The sequence below is a fragment of the Metopolophium dirhodum genome, chromosome 6 (assembly GCF_019925205.1).
Source record: "Metopolophium dirhodum isolate CAU chromosome 6, ASM1992520v1, whole genome shotgun sequence".
NCBI classification, from domain to species: Eukaryota; Metazoa; Arthropoda; class Insecta; order Hemiptera; family Aphididae; genus Metopolophium; species Metopolophium dirhodum.
The window spans coordinates 33,342,932-33,363,662 of NC_083565.1; the positions used below are offsets into that span (position 1 = coordinate 33,342,932).

At 29.7% G+C, this 20,731-nt stretch overlaps 2 pseudogenes; both read right to left on the minus strand.

The window, feature by feature from the left end:
• Positions 1-764: 764 nt before the first annotated feature.
• Positions 765-10,052, minus strand: LOC132947894 (ring canal kelch homolog; annotated as a pseudogene).
• Positions 10,053-13,392: 3,340 nt separating this feature from the next.
• On the minus strand, positions 13,393-16,227 carry LOC132947895 (kelch-like protein 2; annotated as a pseudogene).
• Positions 16,228-20,731: the final 4,504 nt, after the last annotated feature.

Here is a 20,731-nt window from a genome sequence, read left to right on the forward strand (position 1 = left end):
ATAACAACCCCGTTAGTGCGAAGGTGACGGATAGTGTATGAATGTATATTTATGTTGTCTGTATACTTAAAAACCATAAATTAAATAAATGTATATAATTCATGTTAAGTTATTTACATTTACATTATACATTTACACCATTCATTCATAAGTGATAGAAATTCAAATGTTTAGACATTGCAGGATGATCAAATATATACACAATTTTTTATAAGCTATTTTAAGTTATGTTAAGTGATTATTGTATTCGCGTAGTATAGAGCTCATACGACAAGTGTTCCGTAATCGTTATAGTTATTACTTATTACTTATTAGTTATTAGTAAAACGCAATCTTAAAAATAAAACACAGCGTATTTTCTTCTAATACACAGAAATATAGTAAAATTCTATTGATATTTATGTGTACATGGAGTATGAGTATTTTAAGATGTACTTACCGTAAACTGGGTGATTCCGGACCCTTTTTCGTGTTTTTTTTTTTAAATTATGATTGAATAATAAAGTAAAAATTAATAACTAACATCTACACATTTTCAACCACTTTATATGATCGTTAAATTACAATTGGACTTCATAAACAAACTTGAAAAAAAAAAAAATTATCGGATGTCAACCTAATAAAACAGTTGACTTTGGACACAATCCTATTTTCACCTACAATTGTTTTAGTATTTGTTGACTTCGGACAATATAGATATTTTTTTGAAAAAAGTTACAAATTGAGATAAAAAAAAAACACAAACATTTATCGCAATTACAACATACTTTATTTAAAATTCTAAAAAATAATTCTTTACTTTTCTATCGAAATGTGAACTTAAAATGTATTTACATATTACTTTTCTGAATTTTCTTGTTTTCTTGTCATTATTTTTATATCTGACAGCATCAATTATATATTTAATTTCATTACGATTATAATTCTTATACGAACGACCTCCTACATTTTTGACATATGACCCGGGCTTAGTAAATGTGTTGTCCGAAGCCACCTACAGTTTTTAATGGTTAATACGATTTAACACTACAGTAGTCAGTAAGAGATTAAATAACTTAAAAATGTCCACATATAACAATAAATTAAAACAGATCAGTTGACGTAATCAGTAGATTACCGAAAACTGCAATAAAACATGTTCATTAGTTGTTGTGCTACAGTTGTTTTGTTATATAATTTAAAATTTAAATATTTTGTATTTACGTCCATAACATGTGGTGTAAAAACATTTCGTAATAAATAAATATTATTTTATATGAAGGTTATAATAGATATTAACGTGGATACCAGTTTTCAATTTGTATTATATTATTAAATGTGTATTATAAAATTATAAAATAACTACAAAAACATGGTATACTATTGTCCGAAGTCACCCAATTTTACGGTGCAAACGATTTTCAATTTAAAAATACTCAGAACTCGTTTTAAAATTAAAATATGATAAAAATCCTATGACACGGCTTAGATAATAATCTTATTTTTAAATGTATATGGTCAATCCACTCTAATTTTAAACTTTATTACGCAATTGTAAGACAATGACAACACATTTCTGTATAACGTCCTCTTAATCCACGTACAATTAATAATCATTTTATACTTATTTGTTTTATTATTGTTACTGCTAAATAAATATAAAATCTACAGGGTAATTAATTGAGAATCAGTCATGTTATTTTTAAATAGTCAAAATAATTCTTCTGAATATGTAGCCTTATCAAAATCAAACAAGTAGTTTTTGAGTTCACTATTTTTGTGTACACAGATCATGTCCACGATAATGAGTTTGGAAGATATGGAGCCTATGGAGATCTTAAAATGTTAGTAATTACGAATTAATAATAATCCATAAACATTTATAATTATTTAAATAATTTTATAAGCATTTTAAGAACTAATAACTGTTAGTATTCTGAACTAAGTAGGTACCAATATTAACATACCCAAAATAATAATCCACTAAATATATCACGAATAAGGAGGGGTCTCATTTGAAGAACGGAAATTATTATTATAAGGTAATTTATTTTACTATAAGTAATACTATAATGGTTGAATTAAATATTGACAAAAACATAGCATTTAAAATTATCATTTTTTTTATAAATTATAATATACATACTTTAAAAATTCCAAGTATCGATAAATATTATTTTTAAATTAAAGCAAAATAACTAAAACCGTTATTCTCCGTTTAAATACCGCTGTATAATTTCAGCCAAATTTGAACTTAAAGTAGGTATCTATAAAGGAAATCGTGTTAAGGTATAAATTGTATAGAATTTTTGGTTTCAGTAAAAACAAATTATGATAAACCTTAATTTAAATGTTCAATCCCTAGCTATGGATAATTAAAATAGAAATGAAACATACTATACATTTTTAGCTAGGTACAAATCATTATTTGCAAATGTTCGTCATAGTGACGAATATAATACGAAACCTTTTAATACAACATTCAAATAGTAAAAAATTAATTAAAAATAAATTAAAATACTAAAATACAAAATAAGAAAACGTTTAAACATTGTATCAAAAAATAATCATGGATGCTAACAAGTTTTAAAATGTCGTGGCATATTAATAGCTACTATTCCTCCTGAAGTATGTGGATAATTTTTCGACGCCGTGACTATGGTCCAGGTATTGGTTTCAGGGTTGTAATATTCAGTAGAATCCACAATGTAACAGTTGTAAGATCCACCAACGACATACAATAAACCGTCTAGTGCAACTACTCCTATATTGAAAAACAAGTAAAATTCAATATATTTAAAAAAAATGTTTCATAAAATGTTTTTTAATTATTTAACGAGAAGCTACCTGCACGAAGTCGAGTAAAATTCATGTCCGCAATAGTAGTCCAAACTCCTGTACTTGGTCTGTATGCTTCAACACTACTCAGGCAGTTAAGTCCATCATGACCACCTACAGCATAAAGTACGCCGTTTAAAACTCCTACACCAAAACCTCTGCGACGTCCACACATTTTTGCGACTGGTGTCCATGTATCAATGCTGGGATCATAACATTCAACAGTGTCAAAAGTCTGCAGTGATGATTGATCAAAACCTCCTGCCTACAAAATTGAATTAATTCAAATTGAAGAGTTTAAAAAAAATGATTGTGTACATATTTATGAAAAGTTGAATAAATACAATACTATAAATTATGAATAAATTTATTGCAAAAATAAAATCGAGTTTTGGTACTTTTTTTTTTAACGAGAAAGTAATGAGTTACTTTTTTATTTGAAAAGTAAAGTAACTTCATTACAATTTTATTTGAGTAACGAGTAAAGTAACTTTACATTTATCTCTTAGAAACGAGTAAAGTAACTTATTACTTTTTAAAAGTAACTTACCCAACACTGGACTACCTCCTATATAGGTAGGTTTGACAATCAATGAAAATGAATCAGCCCATGATGAAATTATTGAATCATTGAATTCAGAAGGTATTTAAGAAGACGTCGCACCCGCTCATGTTGTCTCCGTCTTACACGTGTACGACATAGCAAATTTTACGCTCAGCAGATCACGTTTAGCCCTGTTAATTTTAAAATTAGAGTAAATTGACCTCTTATAAAATTTAAAGTTAAAAATGTTATCTAGGGCATCTCATCGGTTTTTTGTTAAACTTTAATTTGAAATCGAGTTATGAGCATTAAAAGATGTTTAAACAATTTAAAATTTTAAAATACTCATAATTCACTTTAAAACCGAAATATAACAAAAAGCCGACGAGATGCCCTAGATAACATTCTTAACTTTAAATTTTATCAAAGGTCAATTCGCTCTAGTTTTAAAATTAACGGGGCTAAACGTGATCTGCTGAGCGTAAAATTTGCTATGTCGTACACGTGTAAGCCGGAGACAACATATGCGGGTGCGACGTCCTCTTAACCAAATATATTTTATATAACTATATTATTTATTCTCATTATAATTTATCGATATAATATATTCCTCAGTACTCGCTCAAGAGAATTTTTTTATCGGGAAGTGAGTATATTAATGAGGTATATTATATAGATACAGAATATAGGTGTATGTATAGTAAAATATATTTTATATAATTATATTATTTTATAATTATTATCTATTTACATTTTTATTAAAGGATTTGCTTTTTTTAATAGATGTTATATTCGTTGATTCTTTATCAGGAACATTTTTTTATCTTAATAACAATTATTATTGTAACAAACTAACAAATATATACAATTAAAATTAAATAAATAATATTAGTTTACCGCGTATAGAAGATTATCCAGGACTCCGATCCCAGGGTCGGATCTTCTAGTAGACATATTAGTTATCATACGCCATTCTTGAGTATTGTAATCAAAAACTTCTGCACTATCTAATGCAGAATCACTATAATTATGTCCACCGACCTTAAATGTATTATATAATTAATTTTTACCTACTTTATAACAGAAGTAACAAAACAATTATTAAATTATAATTCAACATTACTTACGGCATATAAATGATTATTTATTACGCCAACTCCTAAAATATTTCGTTTAACCAACATGTCAACACTTGGTTTCCAACAAGGTGGTTCTAAAGATAAGTCAAGCACATCAACAGACCGAAGAGGTTCAAAATTATCAGTAGAACCACCCACGGCAAACACTAAATTATCTTTCACTACAGCTAGACCAGGATTTTTACGGTTTGTTATCATTTCTGGTCCATTATGCCATCGGCTCATTTTTGGTTCAAAAAATTCTGTACCATTACTTAATTTGGTATCCATTCCATCAACAGCCAATATAACCTGTTTTAGTTAAACTATTAAATATATTGAAAAGAAAAATACATTATAACAGAATTATACTTTATCTGCTTGTCTGGGTTTAAACCGGATGTTTTGTGGAATAAGCTCTTCTGACTTGAGCCTATGAAAATTTAATGCTTCACTTATGTACTCTTCACCTTAATAAATTATAAAAAAATTTAAATATTTTAAAATATAAATTAATTCACAGTAAAAACATGTTTAAATAAAAAACTTACATTTAATACAATTCTTAATAAGAGGTTCCTCAATTACTTTATTTAATATGTAATTATTTGATGTTAATGGTAAACGTACGTGTTCCATTAATTGGGGTAAAACACATTTTCTTGAACCCAATTCATGTTTTACCCAACGAATAACACATTCAAATACCTAAAACGTAAAACAATAAATGTACTTATAAATTATTTGACAACATATATATTTATATAATTTTTCCTTCTCCAATAACAAAATATTACAATAATCAATATTAATTTGCCTACTTTTTCTTCGGATGGAACTATAAGTTTATCACTGGAGATCAACATAATTAATTGTTCCGATGATAACGATAGAAATTCGTCACTTCCAATAACTTCTCTAAAAATTAAAATGTAACAAAAATAAATAAAATGTCCTTCATTTAAAATCATAAGAATAAATTATATTTCGTACGAAAAGTGTTGTTGAATATATAATTCTGAACTTTTCAACAATTCCATGCAGCTATGTAAATCAGCTATATCGAATATACCGATACAATTTGTAGGGCAGAGTTGTGTCTATAAAAAATCACAACACACCTCTTTTACTTCTTGTAACTGCAAGAGATTTGCAACTGGTAACAAAACCTTGAGAAATAAATGATAAATAATTTGAATGATTTTTTTGTGTATAATAAATTCCAATTTTATATAGTATTACCTGAACGTTTTCTTCAGTGACCACGATATCCCCCGAATAAATAAAATTTATCAACAGCTGTAAAGCCGTTGAATCTATCTGTCTCATTACAACAAGATCATGATTCCTTTCTGAAAAATTTGTGAACATTGCATAGAAATATGGACTAGCTGATGCTAAAACCACTTTATGGGCGATAATTATTTTGTGATCGTCTGTTTCCAGTTTAATATCACAAAAAACCTCATCTCTAAAAGAAAAAAAAACACGTTACTTATATTTATCTGGCAGTTACACTTACAACTTACTCTCGTAAGGATTGTAACACTATATATGTCTCTGCATAAGAGGATTTTTTATATTCGTATTTTGCATATTTTTCACATTTTCTGTATTCTATTTTTGGATTTTGATTCTGCATTGTAAATGGCTTATGAAATCCGGGATTTGAAGCTTTTAACTAAAAACAGTTCATTTTAAAATCAATTTTAAGCACCTGTTATAATATAACAGCATCCATTGTTAATAATAAATATTATTTAAATCCATTAAATATTATTTGAATTCAATGATATAATCCCACATTTGAAAAATTATAATATTATGTGAATATTTGACTAATATTGTTTTATAAATATTTTCTTCTCTTCATAATAAAATATTGAACTATATGATTGCATAAAAATGTTGACTTAATATTTTTATAAAGTTTCCTTAAAATCGTTTTTTGTAAATACACGGTTAAAATGTTTTGTAAATCTTTTCTATAATATACTTTCAAAAATTTAAACTTCTTGGCCAAATAATATAACTAAAATATTTCTTAATTATTCACGTACATTTTATAATATTTTAAAAACTATATTATTTTCCTGAAAATATTTCTACCGTAGTTAGGAATACCGTGTGGGAATATCATTATATACGAAAAAGGATTCTGCAGAGTGGAGACTATTTGCCAGTGTGGATATTTTAAATTATGATTATATTGTTATTGCTTGTTATTATTGCGGTAGACAGTAAGTTGAATGAATAATATTATAATATATTGTTATTAATTTTATTCGTTTCTATGGTGATAAACAAAGTGTTAGAAGTTAGAATCCCGTTTTTAGCGGTTTTTTGTAATTTTATCGGTGGTTTTTCCCTTGGCATTAAATAACTATTTAGAAAATTGAAAACGAACCTATTTTAAGTATCATCTTAAAGATTTTTTTTAATTCGTTAAGTTAAGTTATTTTTAAGTCATTAAGTTAAGTAAAGTTAAAAGTTACTCATATTTTTTTTCATTAACCCGTTAAGTTAAAAGTTAACTTTGAAAAAAGTAACTTTACTTATTGTAAAGTTAAAATTTGCTAATTTGCAAAAAAAAAAAAATCCAGACACATAATATGGTTTATTAGATAGTTTTTCTTTACGTTCAAGAAAATTACTGGGGAAATTTAAAATGATACAACAAAGTAAAAACACATTCAAAATTTTGAATTATTCTTCGGATGAAAATTATCTTAGTTTTAGATATTTTTGAAATAAAATTAACTTGATGTTAACACGTTAATCTTGAAAAAAGTAACTTATTAAGTTGAAAGTTAGGCTTATGGGCTTTGAGCACCGTGGCTATTATCGACGCTAGGGTTTTAAAATTTCATGAAATTTATTTTCTTGAAATATTTCATTTTGATGAAAAATAAAAATAAAATGTTTACTATACCTAAAAGTTTAAAGTCGGCAACTTCTTAATGAATATTTTTAAAAAATGGTTTATTGTATGAAACAAAGAAAATATGTAACATATTTACATATAATTTATAAGTTGTTTAACAAATCTATAGTAGTTATAACAAACTATATGATCTAAGTATTAAATAATGAGCCCAGAGCACCTTCACATCACTCATCCACATAATATACACACATTGTATACGACTTTTGTACACTTTATAATTACTAAAAATACACTATTATTTCATTCATTGTTGGAATTGACTTCAACTTTATTTCACACCATTATCTTTTGGATTGCTGATATACAACAATATTTTAAAACTCATGTAAAAAAATATTTTTATTCTCAAATAAATGCCAGGAATATTTTTCAGCACTATAAAAATATAGAATATACAAATATGAAATAATAAATCAACAAAAATAATATGTTTTTCTTTAATTCTAAGTGTGTTATCAATTTATTGTTTCTAGTCATCTATAACCAAACACGTTTAAAAGAAGAAAAAATATTTTTCATAATTTCATTGAAATATTTCAAGAACAGTGAAATTTTCAATTTTTAAATGTTTCAAATTTAGAACTCTAATTAGCGCGTATCCCATATTATCGCGGCACCGAAAATACATCCGGTCGACTGTGCGTCGACACCGGCGACCCGAGCTTTGCAATTTGTATATATCCTCTGTATATAATTAATAATAATTAATCTAATTGTTATATTAATAATTGAAGAGTAGAAGTAGTTAAAATATATAAATACTGATGGTACTGTTCGTAATAATTTTTATATCAAAAACAAATTCTATAATTAGTGATAAAAATAATTTTATATTTTTCAATCATTCTGTATATTAAAGGAACACGCTGTATACATCCGAAGATATGTTACGTTAAAACGTTATTAATGTTATTAAATTAATTATATCCAGACGTAACAACAGTCCACAATAATAGAGTATAATATAATATGGTATGTTATTGTTATTGACGTTTGAAGAAATCGTCATTTCGGGGAAAAAATAAATACACGCACTAAAAATAAACAAAAATAAAAACCAAATATACCATTAGATTATTGAGACAGTACCTGATCGCCTATAATATATTTGAAAACGTTATCTCATCGCCAATCAAAATTATGAACCGTCAAATGAAAAATAATTCACCGGGATGTTTGGACCATATAATTTATCATTCCGATGCGGGATGATGTGGGATAATTTTAAACCGGTCTAGTTTAGCGAATTTTGTGGGCGAGTAGTCGACACCGGCGACCAGGGCAAGGTTGAAATATACAGGTTATTGCATATTGCCTAGGATTGTTATCATCATAAACAAAATGGCTGCGTAAAGGGATATCAAAAATATACATTTTTCTTATCATCAATAACACGCTGACAAAAGCTAACAAATTCGAAATTCCCGTGGATGTACCTATACTTGATTATTATTGGCTCTCTTTACGCTGCCATTTTTGTTTTTATCATCAAATATTTGATCTATAAAGGGTACAAATACAATAACCTTGTATATTTCAACCATGGACCAGGCCAATGTTATAGATGTCAACTACCCGTCGACTGTGGTTTTTCAATTTTCAACATTATTACAATAAGAAAATTGTTGATGTTTCACATCTACCAGGTGTCCCGCGATGTCTTTTTTTTCTATGAATGTCAATTTAAAAACGTTTTGTAATTAAAAATGTATTAAATGTTCAACTTGTATAACTAAGGATTGGTAATGTAAAATAAAAGTTACGTTCAACGTTAGTACTAAGTAGGTTATTCTGGAACCAAAAAATCTAAAAAATACAAAACCAATTTACGTAAATTTAGGACGAAATAACTTGTTAAACAACTAAGAATAACGATTTTTGTTATTTTGTTGTAATTGTATAATATTAATTCAACTTATCGGCTACTGTATTAATAATAAATAATAACAATATAGATATAATATAAAATATCCACACTGACAAATCGTCTCCAATCAGAACCGTTTTTCGTATAAAATTATATTATTATATCATCGAATTAAAATTTGATACCATCCCTTATACAGTGAGCCACTTATAACACTGCACAGCAGAGTGACCCTTACACATTTTTTTAAATTTAAAAGAAAAACATCTAATATCAATAAGCAAAATTGAAATTAAAATCGAACATTTTCATTTTAATTATAATTCCTGCAGTAAAAAAACACATTGTTATAATCATATTAGTATGTCCAATAAAATACAAAAAAAAAATAAGCCATAACAAATAATTAAAGATGAATAGAAACCTATAGGTACCTATTACGGAAAACCTCTTGTAAACCGTACAAACAATAATATGTTTTGAGGTATTTTGTACAATGTATATTATTTGTTAAATATTGTTGAGTTCAATATAGGTACCTTGTAATATTTTTTTACCTTAATTGTTGTTAACTTGAAATCTTTGCAACTTGTAATGGTATTAAAAATTTCTTACTGTTCAAAAATCTAGTAAAATTGTATTGTGGCAAAAAAAAAAAACACTACGATTTTAATTAACATAGTTCATCACATAAGTCATTTAAATAATAAATTACTGATTTTTTGTTGAAACACACTCACAACCGTGATAGTACTGAGAGTTTCAGAGATCGAAAAGAAAAGCAAATTTAGTTTGTGTAGTAAAGAATGTGTTTTTGTTTACTCCCGTAGTATACAATTTATAAATACCTATATTCGTCATACATACACATTGCCATTCCTAGCTTACACAAATATATAGAATATACAGAGTGATTCGCAAGTCATTGGGTTCTCCATTTTTAATTTAACAAATAATTTATTCAAATTCTGACTTTTAGAACGTTTAATATAATATACTTACATCGACCGTATTTTCAAATTCATTAGATTATTAATTGTACTACTAAAGGTTAAGGGTCTTGTGGCGTTACACACTTTTCTATCAAATAAAAAGTTCAGTGCATATTTCTACGAATTCACAGCTATATAGTAAGTTTATTTAGTTATAATTGTGTGCACATTGCACATATATTTTGTTGATAATAATGTAAAAAAATTTCCGTCGTTTGAGTTATTATCTGCAAATTTCGTAACTATAAAATAATCACATTTAGGTAGGAAGTTTGATCATCCTTAACCCATACCTGAATGTTTATAATGTCTTCTGCAACAAGTGCAACATGAGAATGTCCAAATCAGAGGAATTCGGAATTAAATAAATAAAATCAAGAGAGCTGTGAGTTGTTGCTATTTTTCTATAAAAATACAATTAATATAATAATATTGGCCGTTGGTACATTATGTTGTACCTTTTGTGCCAACGTATTCGGTCTGGTCACTCGGCACTAACTATTATTTAAACATATTAAACGGGTCGTTTTGCGAAAAATATTAATAATACATTTATTGGTACGCAGCCAAAGGTTGACGTAAGCTTATAACATATAATTCAAACAAATAATAAAACGAACGTACAGAGTATGTAAAATGTGCGTAAAAATCGAAACTAGTTACATCGAAACTAATTACATTTTAATTTTATTTTTTATTATAACAATAGGAAAATAAGCCTACCCCTAATTAACCTGAAGGAACGATACTGAAATACGAACAACTCAAAAATTAGATATACATTTGTGTACATTATAATCCCAACAATAGTAACCTACGTCGAGTAAGTGTAAAAAGACGAAAAGAAAAAAAAATGCAAAATAGTAAATTGCTTTAAAATGTGTGATATAAAAGGTAGAATCTAAGTAAACCACCGAATATGTAAAATGTATTCGAAATTTATTAATCCAAATTTAAAGGACCATACAACACAAAAATTATATTTATTTTTATTGTCTATTATTATTATTACGAACTTGCATAAACAAATAATGTAAATAAAAATTGTCTACGATGATTCGTTCTAAAGTTACGGGCGTTTTAAAAAATTACGCGTGACGTCAAAAGATCCAACTCTACGGCGCACCGCGGCGGCCATGTATTATTATTCGGGAAAAATAGACGCATTATCGGTTATCAAGTGACTGTTATTATTATTTTATTAGTGAAAACAATTTTATTTATACCTAGCACGGAATAATAAAAACTATTTGTATAATTATCTTAGTCCGTACTTCGTGGTATCTATCTACTTATGTCTTATAATTTATAAACCTAAACTGATATTAGTGATTCTGTCGAGTATATTCTGTATTATTTAATCAAATGAAAATATTTTGTTCGTCTTTAAAACTTGCATTTTTTTCAAGAACAGTTTATGATAAAATCATTAACAACTATACAGCACCTGTAGTAAATCTAATTTGGGATCAACACAGACAAAATAATATAAACGAACTAAAAATGGGTACAAGTATTTGGTTAACTGGTGATGGTCAATTTGACTCCCCCGGTTTTTGCGCCAAGTACTGCACGTACTCAGTCATGGATGTTCGAAGCTCCAAAATAATAGATTTTAAAATTACTCAAAAAGGAATGGTTCAGGGTGACTTAGAAAAATGCGAATCACTACTTCAAGAACTTGAAAAAAAAACGACGAATGTAACATTAATGTATTTTTAACAGATTGGCATTAGGGAATTTGTTGTTATATTCGAACACATCCGAACATCGAACATGAGTTCGATGTTTGGCACTTATCAAAAAGTTTGACAAAACGACTAAAAACTCTAGAAAAAAATCATCATAGTGCCTTTATGTGGAAAATAAGTATAATAAACCACTTATGTAGGTCTACTTAAACGTGCAATGGTAATGGAACTGTATTAGTTGAAAAATTTAAACTGTAAACAACGTTTGTATACCACTATACGTACTTGTAATAATAATAATAATAAGTTAATAAATAATAAAAAAAATAATAAAATATATTCATATCACAAAGATAATACTTACATGTTTAGAAAATTATGTGAAATATTTAATGTTTAAAATCACAATATAGGAATCAATTTACTAAGAACAGTGAGAACATACCCGATTAGTAACACGTGTATATAGGTACGTCGCCGCCGCGGGTAGGATCTTATGACGTCACACGTTATTTTAAAGACGTCGTAATTCTAAAACTATTCAACGCAGAAAAATATTATTGGTGTCATTTGTTGTGTCAGATTTCTTGTGATTTTTTAAATACATGTCAATTTTGAGTGTGTTATGGTCCTTTAATAATAATGTATTATTTATATTTATTCATAACCTATATGAAAATGTGAATTGTTTTAACTGAAATAAATACAAATTTAGTTTACTTGGCAGGAAGATTCAAACTAAAATTTTTATATTCACACCTAAGATTTGAAAAGGTAATATCTATAAAGTTTCTCATAAGTTGTTAATATAATGTAAGTACTTCTTAGTATTAAAATAAAAAAAAAAATTAAACAAATATTTTTTATGTGACTGAAATTTAAATGTTTGCAAAATTAAATATTCACATGTTAAGTTATTATTTCTCATCAAGTGATATTTTTTTTCAAAAAAAAAAAAAATGATCCTAGAATGTAAATATACTTGAAATTTGTAAAATTATTTTATAATTATTTAATATTTAAATTATAACGAAATAGCATAATTGGTCAAAACCATTTCTCTCAATTTAAATACCTCTCTAATTTGATCCATATTTGAACTAAGAATATCTATAGTTAAAATTGTGTTTAGGTATATATTTGTTTTGCTATACATTTTGGTTATAACTTATAGTATTAACTGCTTATGATAAACTTTAATTTAAATGTTCATTTCTTATAGAAATGGATGATTAAAATACAAATATACATTTTTAGCTATGTACAGATCATTAGTTGAACAATTTCGTTATGATTACGAATATAATACGTGACTCTTTAATAAAACATTCAGAAACTATAAAAAAAATAAATTAAAATACTATAATACAATGTAAGAAAACATTTAAATATTGTTTAAGAAAAAAATCATTAATGCTAACAAGTTTTAAAAAATCCAGTCCTATTAATGGTATACTACTCCTGCTGAAGCCTCTTCATGATACCTTAACGGTGCAACTATGGTCCAGGTATTGGTTTTGGGTTGTAACATTCTGTAGAATCCTCAAAAGAACCTTGAATTCCGCCAATGACATATAATAAGCCGTCTAATGCAACTACTCCTATATTGAAAATGTATTTAGATTCAATATATTTTTTAAAAAATGTTTCATTCAATAATTATGAATTATTCTATGACAAGCTACCTGCACAATGTCGACGAAAGTTCATGTCCGCAATATGTGTCCAAACACCTGTACTTGGTCTGTATGCTTCAACACTGTTCAGGCGGTTAAATCCATCGTAACCACCCAGACCACCTACAGCATACAGTAAACCATCTAAAACTCCTACACCAGCACATCTGCGATGTTCACACATTTTTGTGAATTCTGTCCATTTGAAAATACTGGGGTGATAACACTCGACAGTGTCTAAAGCCTTCCATAATGATTCCTTAAAACCTCCTACCTAAAAATGTAATTAATACATATGGAAGAGTACAAACATTATTGCATAGCGTTCTCAATGAAAGTTATTGAGCACCTGTTTATGAAAAGTTAAATTGATACAATGCTATTATTTTTAACTACAAAGATGTATTAATCAAAGTAAATAGCATATCAAATTAAATATTACATAAGTTTGAAATTCATTAGAAATTAAAACTCAATCTTGACAAAGTACGAACAAATACTATTTTAATAAAAACTAAAAATATAATCTTTATTCTAAGTTTAATTACCTACTTTAATATATTTTGTATTATCATTTTCAAACATTTTCAAACGTTAACAATATTAATAACTTATAATTCTATTGCAAAAATGAAATCGAGTTTTGGTAACTCCTATATGTAGATAGGTTTGCCGATTAATGAAAATGAATCAGTGTCTTATTGTAACAATTTTATAACAAAAGATTATTCAGGACTCCGATACCAAAGTCATATCTTAAAGTACACATAGTAGATAATATCTGATATTATCATACGACATTTTTGAATATTGTAGTCGAAAAGTTCTGCACTATCTGATATATTACCACGAAAATTATATCCGCCGACCTTAAATTTATTATATAATTTATTGTTACATGTTTTCTAGCAGAAAGAACAAATAAACGAATGAATTATAATTCAAAATTACTTACTGCATAGATATTATCATTTATAACACCTACTCCTGTAATATCTCGTTTAACTAACATGGCTTCACTTGATTTCCAACAAGGTGATTCTGAAGATAAATCAAAAACATCGACAGACTGAAGAGGATTACAGTGATCATCAGAACCACCCACACCAAACACTATATTATCTTTTACAAGAGCTAGACCAGCATTTGTACGGCTTGTTGTCATTTTTAGTCCCTTATGCCATCGGTTCATTTTTGGGACGTAAAATGCTGTACTCGATTTAATATCAAGTCCACCAACAACTAAAATAACCTGTTATAGTTAAATTGTTAAATATACTGGAAATATAAATTAATTATAACAGAATTATGCTGTATATCCATATCTGGGTTTATTCCGAATGTTTTGTGGAATAAGCTCTTCTGACTTGTGTCTATAAAAATTTAATGCCTCACTTATGTAATCTTTACCTTAATAAATTATAAATAAATTATATAAAAAATATAAAATAATTCAAAATAACAGCATATTCAAACGAAAAACTTACATTTAAAACAATTCTTAATAAGATGTTCCTCAACTACTTTTTTTAATATATAATTCTCCGATGTTAATGATAAACGTACGTGTTTCATTAATTGCGGTAAGATACATTTCTTAAATCCAATTCATGTTTTACCCAACGAATAACACTCTCAAATACCTAAAACATTCAATGCACTTATAAATTAATTATACTACTCATCACATATTAGATGAATGTTGAATTTTTCCATCACATATACTAAAATAAAACAATAATCAATTTTGGTTTGCCTACTTTTTCTTCAGATGGGACTATAAGTTTATCACTGGAGATCACCTTAATTAATTGTTCCGATGATAACGATAGGAATTCGTTGCCACCAACAACTTCTCTAAGAATAAAAATATAACAATTATAAATAACACATCATTATAGAGTCATAATAATAAATAATATTTCGTACAAAAAATACTGTTGAATATATAATTCTGAATTTGTTAACAATTTCGTACAGCTAAATAAATCAGGTGTATCGTATATACCATCATACCGATACAATTTGTAGGGCAGAGTTGTGACTCTAATAAATCACAACACAAGTCTTTTACTTCTTGTAACTGCAAGATATTTGCAACCGGTAACAAAACCTTGAGAAATAAACAATAAATAATTGAATTGATATTTTTGTGTATAATAAATTCCAATTTTATATAGAATTACTTGAACGTTTCCTTCAGTGACCACGATTTCCCCCGAATATATAAAGTTTACCAACAGCTGCAATGCAGTTGAATCTATCTGTCTCATAACCACAAGATCATTATTCTTTTCTGAAAAATTTGTGAACATTGCATAGAAATATGGACTAGCTGATGCTAAAACCACTTTATGAGCAAGAATTATGTTTCTAGTTTAATATCACAAAAAACATCATCTCTAAAAGCAAAAAAAATACACATTACTTATATTTATTTGGCAGTTACACTTACAACTTACTCTCGTAAGTATTGTAACACTAAATATGTCTCTGCATAAGAGGACTTTTTATATTCGTATTTTGCATATTTTTCACATTTTCTGGATTCAGTTTTTTGATTTTGATTCTGCATTGTAAATGGTATATGAAGCCCGGGATTTGAAATTGTTTACTAAAAACAGTGAATTTCAAAATCAATTATAAATATCGATAAAATTGTTAATAATCTTTGATAAAATCTTAAGTAATATCAAAAAAAAATTTTTTAGAATAGGTAACATTCAAAGTTATATTTAACTTTGAAAAAACAAATTTTAGTTCAAAGTTCAACAAAAAATAACAAGTCAAAAATATTGTTCATCTGTAGATTCATTGGTAATTTAATTTTCTTTTATCGTTTCATAGTCGCGTATCTTGACTATTATATTGGGACATGCAAATATTACGATTTTTCACGTATTGCTTGATCATAGGTAGAAAACTTATAATTAATGATTCAAAATAAATTAAATTAATGTTTAAAACCTAATTCCAAACAAAAGGATAAAACAGTTATTTTTCAATGGTATAAAAATATTAAATGGTTGTCAAGAAGATGTCGCTCTGCTGTATAGTAGTTAACAAGGTGGTTACTGTATAATGGACAGTATTCATTTTGAATTCAATGATATCATATCATTGTTTACGAAAAACGATTCTGAGTGGAGACTGTTTGTCAGCGGGGACATTTAAAATTATATTTATAATTTGTATAACTTATTATTAATACGGTTGTTTGCATCATGAACGTACCAATGATAGACTTCTGCGTGACACTCACACACCGACCGACCTGTGTATTTGTGTGTATGTTGGTATAGTGATTCAGGAGAAGTGGAAGGGTTTACCGATCAAAACTCCGAGTGCTAGTGTGCATTGGGTGTGTTGGTGTGTGCTTATAACTAAAGACGGATAGGTAACTCAAGTAAATATAAATGATTATAATTAAGATTTCAGATGGTTGATTTGTTGTATTATACATACATTTGGGATAATGAATATTACAACAAGATATAGAAAATAAATAACAGCCACAAGGTATACATTGCGGACCTTTTGGCCCAACAATATATTATAATATATAATAATAATAATTTAAAACTTACGAATTGTGGAGCGCAGGCTTGCTAGCTGGTTCTGCAGCAATAATAACAACGTTAAATTCACAAAATGTGAAAATATAAATGATAAAAATTGGTAGCGATTAGAGCACACCACACGGACTACAATAGAAATAATATAAGTGGCGATTAGCGCACACTAAAATTAATACAATACAAAAATAATGAAATTCGGCGTGGCGATTTGCGCACGCGTTGACGTAACTTTATGGACTGAGGACTGGGCGGCCGTGTTAAATTTGCATACCAGTGAACCAGTATTACATAATACACGACAAAAATATAATACAAAAATAAGACATACAATAACGAATACGTTTTGTGTACTTGTGTGTGTGTGTGTGTCGGTCAGTCACCTATGATATTACCATGTATATTTGATGATATTATTGTGAATAAAGTAATTTATATATTAATATTTACGTGAAGCCTTGGTTTAAATTTTCAATCCTTAGCTATAAAAGTTGAACATTTAATACATTTTTAACTAAGAAACAATTATTAAATTTTAAATTTGATAAATTTTGTCAAAATTTTAACTTTAAATGCTTATAAAAAAAAATTGTGCCCATGTATTTTTAATATTTTTCAACTGCTATTGTAACAATATTTCAGAAGCCTTGCATTCAATTTTCCCGCTTTTTTACATGACAAATAAAATTTTATTGATATTTATAGAAAAAAAACTAAAAAAATTGAAAACCGACAATGTCCGTAAACAGCTCAAAAAGAGTCAAATTATTTTCAAAATTTTATATTGTATAAAAAATGCTAATACAAACATTCAGTGAAATTTTCGAGTATCTACAGTCATAAGTTTTTTAATTACAACAAAATAAGAAAATCATTACATGAGATATCGAGTGAATATCAAATATTGTAAAAATATAAATTTCAGACGCTCATATAAATTTAATTTGACTTTCTTGTAGACATTTTTTTTTTTGATAAAGGTAGACAAAGATATGAATAATCTTGTATTAAATTTCCAAATCTTAGATTTAAAAAGAAAAATTTTTATGAATTCTCAACTCAAAATAATTTGCTAATTTTCGTGATTTTTCAGTATTCTGTCAAGATTTGAACTTTAAATGTTTATTAATAAAAACTGTGACTAAGGATTCAATTATGAAATTTGAAAGTGCTTTTTTTGCTTTTTTCGGAGATATTCAAAAAAATGCTTATTTCCAATTTTTCTGATTATTTTTGCTTTTTTGATCAGTTTTTTTACTTTTTTATGGTTTGTAAGTTGTTTTTGATGGAATTAAAATTAAATAATTTAATGTAATAATAGGTGCGTTGTCCTAGCACCCATAAATCGACAAACCCCCCCTTACGTATCTCATTGTTTTATACCCGATTTGCACCCATTTGTACCCTCCATAAAAAAATGTTAACCCCCTCCCTCTTACGCAAAACCAAATCCCCCGTCCGAGTGCTGTAACAACGTCGTACTGGCACACAGCGTCTTTATTGGATACGCAGTGCTTGGTGTTTTTCAAACTCATTAAAGTTCAGTTCCAGACAAATTAAAGTTAAGTTCCATATAAGTTTTATTAAAGTTAACTTCTAGAGAAGTTAAAGTTAAGTTCCAAAAAAGTTTTTTCTGTTTAAGTTAAGTTCCATATATGTCCGTAGAAAATATAAAATATAAAATAAAATCCGTCCAACTACGGCTACGAAATCGCGAAAACAGTGTTCCGAAATCCGCCGAACGACGCTGAAAAATTTTTTGTCCGAAAACTTTGTCCGATCTTCGCGTTTGATGCCTTAAAGTCTTCAGCTGCACGCAACTAAGCGAAAAAGACTTCGCGCGTGCACTCAGCGGGTCCGTAACTGCCCTGATCCGCGACGGAACCACGATAAAGCACTACCATGTTACGCAGGCGCTAAAGTGTGTGCCGAATCAGCCGCTCACGAACGCGACCACCAAAAATCGCTCGCGCAGCTGTTGTCTAGTAACCAAACAGAGCGATTAAGAGTTCGCTTGTTCGTTTCGCCTAAGAACTCAGTGCGCCAGACCGATACAAGTGAACTTAAAAACCGTTCTACAAAAGCCGACCTCCAGATCCAACCAAACGGCCCACGACTAGGTACATGACCTAGTTTGGTCAGTCTCGTCGAGGATGTCTGTCGAAAGTCGTCAAGGCACTTGAACAAGTCTGCAACGCCCTGCAACTCCTCTCCAGAGAGCGATACTTGGCACCCGTCGTCCAGAAACCCAACAAGAAAGACGCCACCACCAGAACAGAGCCCGATCCACCGATCAACCAGAAAACAAAACTTTCACCGAATAAAGGCAACAAACAGCAACAACCGAAGAAAAAGAACACGAAAACGAAGCTTCATGACAGGACCCCTGCACGCAATGCTCCATCGCAGAAAACGCCAGCCCAGTCCATTGAGCTACCCGCACCGACTGAAACGGAGCCCATCGAAGAAAAATAAGATCCGTAGAGGCCCGCGAGGAAAGCCAACACCCACAGAACGCAACCCGCCAGGAAAGCCCGCCCTCGACCAGTAGCCGTGCTCGTCAAGGTCCTCGAAGGTCGGACCTACGCTGACACACTGCACGAAGTCAGGGGCACCGACATCAACTTCGAGGGCATGGGAACACACGTGACGTCGATGACGTGATACCAGTGCTTGCGCAGCTCGCAGGAAAGCCATCGCCGAGATGAACGCCTCTACCAACCGAAGATGATCACGTTCCTTCAGATAAACCTCCACTGGAGCTCCACAGCACAGAGTCTGCTCCAGCAGACCGCCGCTGTTAACGACGCTCAAGTACTTCTTGTATCGGAATACAACTGGAGCCCTGCACAGTGCACACGGCGTCAGATGGGTAGTCAGCGATGACCTTTCCTGCGCAGTCGCTCTCACGGCGTCGGCTGACTTCACCCCCGGGTCGACGGGGTCCGGTCGAGGTTATGCATGGATCCAGACTCAAGGCCTCAGGATATATAGCTGTTACACCTCCCGGGACGATTCCGAAGCAAACTTCCAAGCCTTACTCTCGGATATCCAAGGTTCCGTCCGCTCAGCCGACCCACAGTTTGCCATAGTGGTAGGAGGCGACTTCAACGCCTGGTCTCAAGAGTGGGGGTCAGCTCGGAATGACGAAAGAGGCGACCGACTGGCAGACCTGGCAGCCAGCCTGGATCTTCTCGTCGCTAACGTAGGCACCACTCCCACCTACTGCAGAGTAAACGCCGAATCAGTAATCGACATTACATTCTCCCGCCTCATCGCGCCGGGGGCTATTCACGATTGGTGTATTCCGCCAGTGACCATCGCTACGTCGCGTTCACCCTAGATAGGGCAATGGAAGTGGAAGACATCAGTGGCCCCGTCCCCAGAGGCTGGTCCTACCGTCAACTAAACCCCGGTGCCTTAGCTGCATATCTCGCCACTACCGCGCCACTACCTCTAGGTATTTGATAAGCAAGTCGGCTGCCTCTGATGCGGTGGTTTCGC